Here is an 11,067-nt window from a genome sequence, read left to right as displayed (position 1 = left end):
CTAATTTCCAACAAATATATCACACATATTGAGATCAAGATATACTTAAGAATATATATTTATATTTTTAATATCGACTCATTCTTTTCTTTATAATACGATTTCAGAAACTAATAATAGGTACGTATCTATTTAGTGGGCAAAAGTAAAAGAGATAAGGGATTTAAAATGTCGATAATCTATTGTTCAAATTTAGATTGATTCGATTTTGACAACCACTCGATCAAGATCATCAATTGTAAATTCACAAACAAAACTTTTATGAAAATTTCACATAATGCCCATTTTCAACTAGTAATTTGCAAAAATGTCCACAATTTTATCAATGTCCATTTTCGAATTATGTAGATGGAAATATCATTGTCAGAAAATTCTATTTCCACACTAGAATTCAAAATTTTCCATATCATTACAAATGTCAATCAACAGTAAATGCTTGTGTTGGGTCGTTGCGGGTCGGGTCACGGGTTGATCAGTAAAAACCGCCCAAAATTGACCAGACCCGCTTTGTTTAAAGAATAATTAAAAAAAAAAAAACTCACATTTCATAAGAAAACTTCACGACTCGCGAACTCAAATCCTATCTTCCATTTCTCTCTCACGCCTATAGTACTCTACTCGTTTGAGTCACTGTCGCCTTTTCCTCAAATCGCCGACATCGATCGATGCCAATAGCATGGGTTCCTTGAGGCTGCTATGTTTCAGTTAATCTCTCATCTTAGTTCTTTTGCTTGTTCATATTAGAAATGTTTTAATTTTGATAATTATGCATATAGAATTTATTATTTGTTGTAATTTGGTTTCTTTGGCTTATATAGGTAAATGTTTTGTTTTATTTTTCTTTTTCCCAAGGTTTGGATTCTTGAATATTTTAATTGTTTCTGCTTTTTCTAGTCATATTCTACCTATCTTTTAGTATGCTGATCGCGAAGAATCATGAGGGCAGAATCAACCCTTCGTGATTCTCAATAGTATATCCTGTTTTTTACAGTTTTAAAAAGATTTTTTTTCCTTTGAATATGCTATTAATTGATTTGAAAAGTTGGGTCTATTTTGTTATATAACCAGCTGAAAAATGTTTGCTACTTTTAACCATTTCTTTGTATTAGCTTCTTGTTCCCTGAACTCTTAATGATTTGTTTTTTGGTACTCAATTACTAAAGCAAGTGAGCTATGCAGACCTAAATGTTACCGTAATAGTATCTACTTTTTGATATAAAGATCTTTTTTTTTTGTTTTTGTAAACTTGTGATGACGTTTATGATAAACTACACAATGTTGTTTGATATGATATATTAATGTTGTTTTACTGTACTTTTTTTTTTTATTGATAGAAATAGTACTGTTTTAAGGTATTAGTAGTTTCTTTTTGACAAAGTGCATGAAGAATAGATTAATATATTAGTAAGGAGGAAATGTGGTATTGTGCATCCATGGATTTGGACTGGTTGAAAAAATTGCATTTCTTTGATGTGAGTGAGTAATAGATAACGTAGTTTTGGGGTAGGGAATTGGGGGTTTGTGTGCGTTTCTTTGGATTTGTCTTGCCGTGAGAAACATAGATTTTAGTGGAAACTTGAAGTGCTTCAACTTTATTTTTTTTTCAATGGTTTTTGGTGCTGGTTTCTAGATGTGAACATTTGACCTTTCACATGGCAATTAATGGATAGCATTCCTCGATGTCACTCTTGTTGTCCACATTTCCCCATATTCATTGGTCAAGAGAAAAAGCCATACTGCTGTGAATATGTTGTGAACTATTCATTTGGTTTCTTCTTGTTGACTGGTTGAGTTATTCTTCACGATTGGACATGTTTATCCATTTTAGAGTATGCTATTTTTCACTTTCAATTATTTTTGAAAATGGAAATTTCAAATATTGAAGAAGTGCTTAGGTTGATAAGACTTCAATTTAATCACTATGTTTTAGTAGATATGTATGTCACTGAGTTCTAACAGATCCTGAAGATACACTGTTGCTTAAAACGTGACTGTAATCAACTGGAGCTGTGGACAAAATACTGGTTCATTTTCCTAGATAATCTATACATCCTACTTACTTTGAAAGAGTGGATGGAGTTGTACTATTCATTTTTGGACCTAAGCATTCACACTAATTGGTTTAGTACTGTGCTTCAAAACTCTTACAATGGATATGATAGAAACTGGTTCCCCACTGTTCAAAAAGGAGATCTCTACCGTTCATAGCTAAATATCTTCTGTATATTATATATACCCTTTTTAAAATTTTTTTTTTCTAATCTCTATCTAAAGAAAAGAAATAAGACCAGCAACATCGTAGGTAAGAAATAGATCTTAATGTTAGAGAAGTCTTAGTTACATGCATTTAATTAAGCTGTAAACTGAATCCTAAATTCTCTTCCTTTACAACTCTAACCTTGGAGAAGTCTTAGTTTAACAAGCTTTTAATTAATTTGTATGTATAATGGCTAATGTTATTCCAAATAGATCTTTGTGTTGGCAGATATCTGGTTATCTACCTGTAGTTATAAATTTGGGCTGAATGATGTATGTATATAAAGTTCATATATGTATAAGTCGATTGATTTCTTGATATGGATACATAATGGTTTGCTTTAAACTTTGTTCAAGTGTGTTTATAGGCCTGGGATTGACCATCTTGTTCAAAGATTTAAAAAGCCCCCTTCAGATTGGAAATTTTCATCCTATTGCAACTTGATAACTCTAGAATATGAATTTGTAAATAATTTAGATTTAGAAATCCTCATCAGCAAGTCGAGAATGTAAAATAGAATACCTAAAATCCTCTTATTGGTACTGCACTTTTCAAATTTTTAGCATAATTGTTGAAGTTTACCACTTTGTAACTTTTCACTTGTCGTCCTTTACTTTGGATATCATATAATTACTTATTATTTCCTATCTTATCCTGATATGCCCCCTAAATTCTGCAGGATGTGTTCAATCTACTTCCAAATTTCAACGCATTTGAACTAATTAGAGTTGTTGCAGGTAAATTAGTTGGTGATCAATTGTTATTTACTTTTTTTTCCCTCCTTTTTGACAATTGTATTATACATTAGGATTCATGAGGGCTACAGTTGTTATTAGGGGTGTAAGCGGTCTGATTTTACCGATTTTTGACAGATTTTCAAACCTAACCGTTTAAAATGATTTGAGAAAAATTCAAACCTAAACCAAACGATTTTGAACGGTTTGAAAAAAACTCAAACCTAAATCTAATGGTTTGGTCCGGTTTTAAACCACCGGTTTCGCCATATATTTTTTTGTCCGTCTACTTTTATATCATTAATTCATTGAATTCAATATATATTTATATTTTACTAGTAATAAATTTAAAACAAATTAAGCACCTATTTGAACCAAATTTTTAGGATAAAAAAAATGAAAATTTGGACCGTTATCCCATAAGTTCAGCCGCCTTTGTTGACCTACTGTTTCATGTGTGGGATCCAGCCTCCTCTCCAACAGTTAATTTTCTAATTATGACGATATGAAAAATATGGCTCAAACATGGGCTAAATATATTTACTATAAATTTAAATACCAATTAAATTAAAGTGAAATCACAATAAATTAAAACATAGTTTTTTTTTTTCATTTTTTTCACCTTTTTAGGCTAATGACGATACAATAACGTTACAATAAAAGTCTACTAAACTAGATATAAGGCCCAAAAAATATAATGATGTCCAATAAGATCTCGTGATCATTATATCTGAAAAAAAGGATACTAATTAAATAAAGAGAATAGCCACCCACAATAATAAAGCAATTGTTCATAATATCTAAATATAACAATTACATAAGTTTACGTTTGTATGATGTTACGAAATGCATTTAATTTCAGATTCTTACCTTAATTTGCTCTAAAAAAATTATTGATATGAAACTTTATTCGTAACAAATATTATCACCGAAAGTCTGTAATCTCTGTCTCCGATTTGGTATAATGGACTTCAATTTAACTTTGAAAATGCATGAAAAATCTGAAAAAGAAGTGTGTGGTGACGGTGGCTCAAGACTGTATTAGGAGTTGACTAGAGTTCATCTAAATTTTGAAGAGGAAAAAGACTTTTGATAGATTATGTTAGTTTTGAAATTATTAGATATATATTATGATTATTGGATAATAATAATAATAATACATCTGTATTAGAAAATTAGAAATTAACAAAAATAACCACAAATGACAAAACTATTAAATTTTACATATTTGGATGAATTTTCAAAAAATTTCATTTTTCATTTTTTTTACATATTTTTTCGCCGGTCCGGTTTGGTTTTAAATCGCAATTAAAATTCTCAAACCTAAACCAAACCATTTTCACCGGTTTGGTTTGGGTCAAAACCATTTCGTTGACCGAGTCCACGTGGCACCAAACCGACGGTTTCTAAAATGTGGTTTCGGTTCGATTTTCCGGTTTTGCAGTTTCTGCTTACAGTCCTAGTTGTTATGCCTAGGCACCAAGTGGCATTAACATGAAAGTTGAAAGCATTTTCTTCAAATATATAGTGTTCTTTTTTCTTCAATTTGAATTCCAATTGCTTCATTTGAATAAATTGAAGCATCAAGTAGGTAGTAGCACATACTTATTGAAGCCTCAGAGTGGAAAGTTGAAAGCATGTTGTTCATCTATCTTTTTCATGACTTTCAATTCCAAATTCCTCGTCCGAGTAAACACCAGCATCAAGTAAATAATAATATGAGCCACAAAAAAATAATCCGGTAGTTGAGATTGCCAAATCTGGTAGTCCGAGTAAACTGCAGCATCAAGTAAATTCCAAATTCCAAGTTGAAGAGGGTAGTTGAGTTTTTAGTCCTTTAAGCATGCAATTTGGCAAAATCTGGTTATACTACCTTTGGCAAGCTAATTGATTATATAGATTTTCAGCTTGTTTTGTACAATTTTGTTTTCAGTGTTAAAACTCAGCCAACTATTCTACATGACCTCTAAAAATGGACGATTATAATGTGTAAAATAAAACATTTGAAGATTAGGAGATGTGAATTACATTAAAACTGTAACTGTTTGAAATTTATAGTTTACATGACTCACGTGTAATGGAATTTCAAATTTAAGGGAATGGGAGGAACCTTAGCTTTATTGTTGAATATGTGATGTGAGTATATAACATTCATATTACAAGATCAAAGTAATAGACATTTTTTCTTCGTCTTCCAGTTCCGTGTTCTAAGAGTTTTTGGGTAAATTTTAGCTGGAGTCCCTTACTTTGGTAAGTGCAGCCTTTGGGTCTCCAACCGATCAAATGTAAACTAGGGTTTTCAATTTTTAACATTCAAGAATCTAAAATTACCTTCAAAATAACACAACCCGTGCATTATACGGGCAAAAAACTAGTATAGATGTAAGACCAATTCCCAATCAACTTTCTGATGGAAACTTGCACTTGTGAGTGATTCCTTGATAATCTAAGGTTGTTTTCCTTTTATGACCTTATTGTTATATTTTGTGAAATTTGGATTGTTTACGTGCATTTTGTTACATGCTTTTCTTTTCTTTTTTTTTTTTTTAAATTTTCAGATGTCCTCATCAATTTTGGTGCATTTTTGCATTTTGGCAAATTCTGCACATTTTAAATTATTTTCATGAGTATATTCATACATTTTGGACTATTCAGTGCATTTGGCACATTTCACGCTTTTTTATCCTTTCGTGTTTGCATGCATTTTGCACATTTTAGTAATTTCAGGCATTTGGCACATTTCACACTTTTCACGCACTAAATTTGTTAAAAATGTTGTCTTCATTTGTTTGATTTGTAGATGAGTATGTCACACCGACATAAAATTTCGGAGGAAGAATGTGTTCCAGCTCATGTCACACAAGTCAGCAACACAAAATACATAACAGTTATCCTCAACAAATTGGACCACAACAAAAGTGTCTGTTGGAGGACAATTGTATAGACATGTTGCAAGGTTACCGGAGCTGAAATTATCCGCTCAATTAATTCATGAAATGGTAAAGAGATCGGTGGTCTGCCAAAAGCGATTTGAGGCTTGGTTTAAGGTGAACCAAAGGTTCGCACAATTTTGACTGCCGGAGTTCGCATTAGTCACCGGCTTGAAGTTTGGTCCAATACCTAAAGGCACCGAAGTTGACAAAATCCTAGAGAAAACAATCTACATGACAGAATGTTTGCTAATATGGACCGGATAACTTGTAGCGACCAGGAGAAAGTTTTCTTGAAATGTGCCAACCATAACGATCGTTTCAAGCTTGGTTTGACACTAATTATTGAAGGGGTATTTAATTCAAGAGATCGAAATGTATGAATAAATCCGACAACTCTCTATCGTTGACGACTTGTATTTCTTCAATGCCACCCATGGGGGCTAGTATGTTTTCAACTTCTTATCAAATCACTGTTACGTGGATGGGGAAGAAAAGTGGACATAGCAAAAGTGAACGATTGTGATAGGATGACTAACATGCTGTACAGATTTCATCTTGCTGTCCAGGAATACATGTATTTTGGTTCATTTCAATTCTTTTCATCGCACATTGTTATGTACTTCCGAATATTGTTATTACTGTTATAAATGTCTTGCAGATTTGGGCGTACGAGGCAATCCTGGAGTTTGGTGCTCAATTCTCGAGTAAGACTTGTGACGATGTTCTGAGGATGTTACGGTGGTCTGACACGAAACAACGTCATTCTCGAAATATTCAGATTTTTTGAGAAGACACATGTGAACAATTTGCATACGCAATTGCTTTACACTTTCACAATATATAATATTTTATTTCGCCTATTTTTCCTTTCCTTGTAGGTGCACTTGTGGGTAACGCTGCGCGCAACTGCTGTAGAAGAATTGTAGTTGTACTTTGTTGATCTAGTTCTGTTGGAAGATGCAACTGACCTCGTTCTAGACGGTCTCGTTGCTCAATCAATAGAAGTACAAGCTTGTCCAGTTGAAGATGATGTTATACGGAATGATGACAACAACCATCAACCAAATAAATCTCAAAGACGCAACAAAGGTGGACTTCGTCATCGAGATTTACATCATGTTGAAGGCAGAGAAGAAGAGCATGGGTATCTGGTCATCGAAAGGACCGTGTCTTTAGACAAGATAAGAGCTTTCTTGAACGAACAACGGGAGGCATTTGAGAGTAGGATGAGCAATTTAAGGGAGGAGATGAACACAATATTTGTTAGTCTCCAAAATGATTTGGGAGGTCATGTGTGCGGTTTGAGAAATCATGTCACTAATGAGATAAATGTGCTTCGACGTAGGTTTGATGAAGTTGCTATAGAAATTGGGCAACACAATTTTGCTGATGAGTATGGTGGATTTGGTCATGATGATCGCAATGGAGATGTGTCCCAACGTGATGTTTTAACTCCCAATATTTCTGCGGATAAATAGAATGTCGGAGAGGCCACTGAAGCAGTTGTTTGCAATATCCCTAATGTGTCCATAACGTCGGGAGGTGAGGTTGGAGTTTTTGGGCTAGTTTACATGCGTCCATTGCTAATCCACCTACACGCAGACCTTGATCGTTGAGGCTAAATAAGGCTAGTGCGAACACAAAGACATCGTTCATCCGGTCCGATCGCAATAGGGGTAAGAAGAATGCGTAGTTTGTGTATTTTGGTTGATGGTACATAATCGTGATTTGATATGAACTTTATGTTGATTCAAATTTAGTGGTTTGTATATTTTTGTTTATATAGTGGTACGCAATATGTATTTTGGTTTATATGGTGGTATTTTGTCATGTATTTTGGTATACTTGCAATATGAAATATCAAGCTTTAGGTTGATTTGAATTTAGTGGTTTCCGTATTTTGGTTTATATGGTGGTACGCAATATGAACATGGGTTGATTCGAATTTAGTGGTTTATTTGAAATTTCGAACTTCACAGCTATTTAATGTCGAGAACTACATATTAAATGTCAAGAAATCGTTGAAATGTAGAGATATATCCTATTTTGGTTTAAGTGTCGTTCTAGACAATTGTAATGTCAAGTGTCGATATTAACAGCAGTTTAATGTTGAGAACAACGTTCCAAATATCGAGAATGGCATCCAATGTCAAGATAAAGGCAATCCAACCAATTTTAATGAAGAGTTAATTACAACCAATTTACGACTGAAAAAATTGGACTATTAATTGCAAAAGTTATGATTCCTATAGCAATTCAGATGTTAATTAATATTGGTGTGCCAAGGACAAGTACATTCTCAACCATAATGATATGAAACAACAATAAATTAATAATGACATGAATGGAAGAAACAGGTGGGCTGGTGAGATATCTTCTCATGCATTCAATAGACAAGTCAACCTCCACTATAAAAGACATAACTTTGCTTCAATAAGCACAGACGATTATTTCAACAAATTCATAGCAATACCTAGTTCTTTCATCGATTATGTCTTCATCAACTGAACGTACTCATCATATCGATATTACTATCACCTTCGACCCCCTGACTCGTCCGCGGACAACCAGAACATCATAGACTCGAACTCGAATGGCGAAAGCAATACCTTCGTTCCATATGTTCAACCTTCAAACCGTCATCGTAGGGTTTGCCTTCAACTGATTTCTTTTTTGAATCTAATCGATGAAATTGAGCCAATTCAAGTTCGTTGTGAGATCCCACCGGAAGCACATCATGTATTGTTGGATGACAATGTCGGAGCGGTTTAAAATGAAGATGTGATCATCATAAACTCCGAAGAGGAGCATGACAGTGATCTGTCCTCTTTGTTTGTAGTGGATGATATGTAGAAAATGCGATCTTCGTAAGTGAAATGTTTAAGTACATATACTAGCGCTCTAAAATCCATATAGGTGATGGATATTTTTTGGGTAATCACCATTTTGTATAGTAGTCGTTTACGACATGCATTGGAGTTATGGTTTCCTTTTATTGTGATTACCATTTCATCTGCTCCAGTGACTTAGGAGAATGAGTCATTCATGACTTACTTTTATATCTATTACTACATTGTATTTATAATGATTAAGAAAATCTCAGTAATGAATTTATATATAATTGTTTACTTATATGATGGACAAAATGATATCGTACTGAAATGTTCATAAGAATATATGTGATCACCATTTTCCTTGTTTTTAGCTACTTAAATTACCTGGGTTTTCTTGTTTGTACTTGGTGAAATGTCTATAGGAATTTTTTCTATTCGTGCGCTATAAAATTTTGAATGACAAGGGTAATATAAGAGAAAATCACCAAAAAAGGGATGGATCTGTATAAAGGATTGAGAATGTATTACGAGTTTAATTTTAGAATAAGCAATTGTAAATAAGTACTATGAAGAGAGAACAAAGAAAAAAGGAAGAAGTAAAAGTTAAAAATATATTCAAAACATGTCTTCATTAACTAAGATAAAAAGCACTTAATGCATAAAAGCATATTCAAAATATCGATAATCCATGTTATTAGAGCATTTGACAATCGGAATACACAATGTCATTCAAGTGTACCTGTCACTTAAAGGTGTCAGATTCCTACATGTTTGCCCGTTATGTCCAGAACTTCCACATTGGCCACATTTTTGTGTCAAAATTGCCTTTCAGTTATTGACCGTTGACGTTGGGTAGGCGGTCGACTTGGTGTTCTATGTATATTTGGGAGCAAAACTTTGATGGAACGAATGGACTGAGGAACAACCCAATCCGACTCCATGCTAACGGGGTGAAGAACTTCGTTGTACCCAACTCGCCAACATTTTGTGGTGTAGTAAGGAGAGCACAGGTCGTATAGTGATTTTTCTTTTGCACAAGCAGCTCGGGATGCATGTGAACATGGGATTTGTCGCATCTGAAACTCTTAACATGAATATGTGTTACCTATAAGGTCGATAGTATAAAGTTCGGTAGCTGTACCTACCTAAAAAATGAGTTCGTCCAAATTTCGTACGTGTAAAGTTGCACCGGCGTCAAACGATTTTCTCAATTCATCTTCAATTTTTGGTGTCACGGTCGTACTACATTTGGTGGATGCGATTCTTCTCTCATAGAACCATCGTTGCACCAGTGACGTAATTTTTCGACCAACTAGGTTATAGGGAAACTTCGTTGTCACCTTAGGACTGGATTTAGTGACTCAGCAATGTTATTCGTCATAACGTTGTACTGATTACCAACAAAATTTGCCCATGACCAGATGGATATACGGGCATGTTCTAAGTAAGATGTCATTGACAGTCGAATGACTCTTATCCATGTCATGAACTGATCAAATTCCGATAGGCAGTATGCTAGCGCTGCGCGCTTGAACAAGAATATGACATTGCTACTGCTATACCTAGCAATAAGATTTTTTTTTCGATATGCCAGATGCAGACACCGTGGTGAGAAAGCGGGAACAACCTCGTAATTTCCTGGTCAATACTCTTCTTTCTGTCCGACACAAACACAAGTTGGTTTGAGTCATCAACGACATCTTTCAACTTCGTGAAGAACGAATACCACAATGCATTTGTTTCCCTATCGGCAACAGCCCAAGTAAGAGGATATATTTGCAGGTTAGCATCTTGTACTGCAACTACTAGCAGTGTTCCCTTATACTTGCCCTTCAAATGACTTTCATCAACATAAATTACTGACCTCATGTACTCTCGAAAACCACGTACACTTGGCCCGAATGCTAAGAAGAAATATAAAAACCTATTATTTGAGTCAAGTTCAATGTGTGCAATGGTTCCTGGGTTTTTCTCGATTAACATGTGACAATATGATGATAATTTCTGAAAACTTTCTTTGGGTGTACCACGAAGAAATCAAAGTCCATTCTCTTTACCCCTCAATGCTTTGTTGTAGGTAATCCATATTCCAAACTTACGTTCTATATCCCCGATAATACCCGTAGGAACGTATGGTTGGTTTGCTTTGTCCAATCTTCGCATTATGTGATGTCCAATTATGCACTTGTTGCATGAATTTGTGCATTTCGTCGAATGTCTAGAGAACATGTATACTCAGGTATGTACTTTCGAATCTTAAAAAAGCTCACACTAGCCAATGTCATGTAGTATTGACATAACACACAATA

General features: G+C 34.1%; 1 long non-coding RNA gene across 3 annotated transcripts; it reads left to right on the top strand.

Moving 5' to 3' along the window:
- Positions 1-559: 559 nt before the first annotated feature.
- LOC111375392 lies at positions 560-7,806 on the top strand. 3 transcript variants are annotated; one of them, XR_002699300.1, is made up of 4 exons: positions 560-704; positions 2,937-2,994; positions 5,792-6,498; positions 6,583-7,806. It is a non-coding gene; the product is annotated as an uncharacterized LOC111375392 (long non-coding RNA). The 3 variants fall into 3 exon arrangements; XR_002699299.1 differs by having other exon boundaries at positions 5,792-6,721; positions 6,803-7,806; XR_002699298.1 differs by having other exon boundaries at positions 5,792-7,806.
- The last annotated feature ends 3,261 nt before the right edge of the window (positions 7,807-11,067 follow it).

Source organism: Olea europaea, unplaced genomic scaffold (assembly GCF_002742605.1).
Source record: "Olea europaea var. sylvestris unplaced genomic scaffold, O_europaea_v1 scaffold1372, whole genome shotgun sequence".
NCBI classification, from domain to species: Eukaryota; Viridiplantae; Streptophyta; class Magnoliopsida; order Lamiales; family Oleaceae; genus Olea; species Olea europaea.
This window is presented reverse-complemented; position numbering and strand designations above follow the sequence as displayed.